Source organism: Bubalus bubalis, chromosome 10 (genome assembly GCF_019923935.1).
Source record: "Bubalus bubalis isolate 160015118507 breed Murrah chromosome 10, NDDB_SH_1, whole genome shotgun sequence".
Classification (NCBI taxonomy): domain Eukaryota; kingdom Metazoa; phylum Chordata; class Mammalia; order Artiodactyla; family Bovidae; genus Bubalus; species Bubalus bubalis.
In genome coordinates this window covers 98693318-98697841 of record NC_059166.1, presented here as the reverse complement: position 1 = coordinate 98697841, position 4524 = coordinate 98693318, and positions in this window count along the sequence as shown.

The window sequence follows — 4524 nt, the reverse complement described above, 5'->3', positions numbered from 1 at the left end:
ATAAAAAAGTAAAAAAAAAATCTGCTTTCATCAATAGGGTTTTGTCTTCCATGAGGGACACAATTTATGGAAAATAATAATAAATAAAACTTCATGTAATATAATTAGATGATATAAGGTGTTCTATAGCCCAACAATCAGATAACTCATATTACCAGTTCAATTTTTTTTTTAATTTTATTTTTAAACTTTACATAATTGTATTAGTTTTGCCAAATATCAAAATGAATCCGCCACAGGTATACATGTGTTCCCCATCCTGAACCCTCCTCCCTCCTCCCTCCCCATTCCATCCCTCTGGGTCGTCCCAGTGCACCAGCCCCAAGCATCCAGTATCGTGCATCGAACCTGGACTGGCAACTCGTTTCATACATGATATTTTACATGTTTCAATGCCATTCTCCCAAATTCCAGTTCAATTTTTATAAGCCATGTATAAATGGAAAAAAAAAATCCCTTTATTTAATCTAATTTTTCTCAGAAAAGAGTAAGAAATATTCCCACTATCATTCCACAGTTATAAAGCATAATAAAGTGATTATGACATAATAAGCAAAATATTGTCATAGATCTGGAGCTCCCGTTAACAATACATTAATATTCTGAATTAAAATGCAAAAATATTCACCATAAATGAGATAAATAAAAAACATTAAGTCATTTCACATCATATTTATTCCCAAGTGAGTTTTGGCAACAAGTTATGAAAAAAAAAAAAAATGTCAGTTTTCAGTGCTTATTTTGTATAAGCACTTGTGGACATAGTTATTCTAAATGACAGACACCATGCTACATTTTCATTTTTGGGGAAACTCCTGTATTAAATAGATAAAATTATTTTTAAGAAATCTTAGGTGCAGATTTAAAATGGGGGTCCAAGCTCACACAGCACATATGAATTCAGATATCATACCAAGGATTCAGATATCATATCAGATATCAAAGCAATATAAGATGAATTTGCAACCCCTATTAAGTGCCAGTTTTTTTTCATAGAACTATACAGAATAATCCTCAAGTACTATGTAACCATAAATGACCTTAGATAGCCAAAATAATCTTGATAAAGATTAAAGTTGGAAATATCACACTCCCTGATTTCAAACTATACTAACAATCTTTAGTGATCTAAACATTATGGAATTGATGCAAAAACAAACTCATAGGTTGCAGAAACAGAATAGAGAGGCCAGAAATAAGTTCAACACTTGTAATGATGCTGGGAGGGATTGGGGGCAGGAGGAGAAGGGGATGACAGAGGATGAGATGGCTGGATGGTATCACCAACTTGATGTACATGAGTTTGGGTGAATTGCAGGAGTTGGTGATGGACAGCGAGTCCTGGCATGCTGCGATTCATGGGGTCTCAAAGAGTCGGATATGACTGAGTGACTGAACTGAACTGAACTGAACTGTACAATTATTAATCTGTGACAAAAGAGGCAAGAGTATAGGATGGAGAATACACAGTCTCTTTGATATATGGTATTGGAGAAAATGGAGCCTACATGCAAGAGGATCAATTTGTATTACTTTCTCACACCATATACAAATATAAACTCAAAGTTGGTTAAAGATGTAAAGGTAAGACCTTAAAACATAAAATTCCTAAGAGAAAACATAGATGGCACACCCCTTGACTTCAGTCTTAGACATATACTTTTGGATCTGTCTCCTTAAGTTAGGGTAGTAAAAACATAAATGAATAAACAGGAGTAGGTCAGTCTTAAAACATTTTGGCACAGCAGAGGAACCTATATAAAAAATGAAAAGGCAACATATTGAATGGGAGAATATATTTCCAAGCCATACGTCCAAAAAAGTGTTAGTGTCAAGAATATACAAAGAACACATACACCTGAATAAAAACAAAAGACAATAGATAATCCAAGAACCTGACTAAACATTTTCCAGAGAAGACATACAGAGGATTAACGGGCACATGAAAAGATGTTCAACATCAGTATTATCAGAGAAAGTGAAAGTGAGAGTCGTTCAGTTCTGTCCCATGGAAGCCTGCCAGGCTCCTTTGTCCTTGGAATTCTCCAGGCAAGAATACTGGTGTGCCATCCCCTCCTCCAGGGGATCTTCCTAACCCAGGGATCAAACCCAGGTCTCCCACATTGCAAGTGTATTTTTAGTCTCTGAGCCACTGAAAGCATAATGAGATATCACCTCAGAAGTGTCAGAATGACTATCCTCAAAAAGGCAAGAAAATAACAAGTGTTTGTGAGAATGTGGAGAAAAGGGATCCTGGTACAGTTCTGGCAGGAATGTAAATTGGTACAACCACTGTGGAAAATAGTGTGGTGTTATCTGAAAAAATTAAAACAAACAAACAAACAAACAAACAAAACAAAAAAAAAAAAAAAAACAGGACAGAACTACTCTATATTCCAGCAGTTCCACTTCTAAGCATTTACCTGAAGGAAAAAAAAAAAAAAAATGACTTGAAAATGTGCATGCACCCTTATGTTCATTAAATAATTATTTTCAACAGCTAAAAAAATGGAAGCAACCTACGTGTGCATCAAACAGATGAATGGATCAGGAAGTTGGGATAAATGTATATTACTAAACCATTATTTAGCCTTTGACTGTGTGGATCACAACAAACTGTGGGATTTTCTGAAAGAGATGGGAATACCAGAACACTTGACATGCCTCTTGTGAAATCTATATGCATGTTAAGAAGCAACAGTTAGAACTGGACATGGAACAACAGACTGGTTCCAAATAGGGAAAGGAGTACGTCAAGGCTGTATATTATCACTCTGCTTATTTAATTTATATGCAGAGTACATCATGCAAATGTCGTTCTGGATGAAGCACGAGCTGGAATGAAGATTGCTGGGAGATATATAAATAACTTCAGATACTTGATGACTTCCCTGATGGCTTAGATGGTAAAGTGTCTGCCTAAAATGTGGGAGACCCAGGTTCAAGACCTGTGTCGGGAAGATCTTCTGGAGAAGGTAATGGCAACCCACTCCAGTACTCATGCCTGGAAAACCCCATGGAGGGAGGAGCCTGGTAGGCTACAGTCAATGGGGTCACAAAGAGTTGGATACAACTGAGTGACTAAACTTCAGATACACAGATTACCCCACCCTTATGGCAGAAAATGAAGAACTAAAGAGCTTCTTGATGCAAATCAAAGAGGAGAGTGAAAATGTTGGCTTAAAACTCAACATACAGAAAGCTAAGATCATGGCATCTGGTCCCATCACTTCATGGCAAATAGATGGGGAAACAGTGGAAACAGTGAGAGACTTTATTTTTTTGCCCTCCCAAATCACTGCAGATGGTGACTGCAGCCATGAAATTAAAATATACTTGGTCCCTGGAGGAAAAGCCATAACCAACCTAGACAACATATTAAAAAGCAGAAACATTACTTTGCCTAGTAATTGTCTGTCTAATCAAAGCTATATTTTTTCCAGTAGTTATGTATGGATGTGAGAGTTGGACCATAAGGAAGGCTGAGCATCAAATAATTGATGGTTTTGAACTGTGGTGTTGGAGAAAACTCTTTAGCATCCCTTGGACTGCAAGGCGATCAAACCAGTCCATTCTGAAGGAGATCAGTTCGAATATTAATTGGAAGGACTGATGCTAAAGCTGAAACTCCAGTTTTTGGCCACCTGATGTGAAGAAATGATTCATTTGAAAGTGCTCTTATACTGGGGAAAATTGAAGGCAGGAGGAGAAGGGGACAACAGAGGATGAGATGTTAAGATGGCATCACCGACTCAATGCATATAAGTTTGAGCAAGCTCCAGGGGGTGTTGGACAGGGAAGCCTGGTGTTCTGCATTCTACAGGTTCGCAAATAGTCAGACACTACTGAGTGACAGAACTGAACTGAACTAAAGCCATTAAAAAAAAAAAAGAGAGAGAGAGAGAAAGAAAAAAATCTTGCCATTTTTGATAGTGTGGTTGGATCTAGAAAGTTTTACAATAAGTGAAACAAATCAAGAAGAGAAAGACAAATACTGTATTTTTTCAATTCTATGTGGAATTTAAAAATAAAAAAAAAACAAAAATAGGAAGATCATAGACTCACAAATATTAAGAATAAATACATTGTTTCCATAGAAGAGAATTTTGGGAGAGGCAAAATAGGTGAATGAGATTAACAAACACAAATCTTCAGTCTTAAAAAGTCACAGAGATGTAATATACAGCATAAGGGATATAGTCAATGATACTGTAATGACTTTGTATGAAGACAGATGGTTACTAGGCTTATCATGGTGTCACTTCATAATGTATGGAAATATCAAGTCACTATGTAGTACACCTGGAACTAACATAATAAGTCAACTATACTTCAAAGAATAATTTGTTACATATGCAGTTCATTGTTACTACTTACCACAGTCTTTTTAAAAATTTTCTCTTGAAGAATATGTTATTTAGATATATACATTCGGCAGAGATTCTTTAAGTCTCTCTGAAACATAACCCCATATAAAAAAGCATGTTACTGAAATATTATTATACAAAGAGAACTAAAACATAA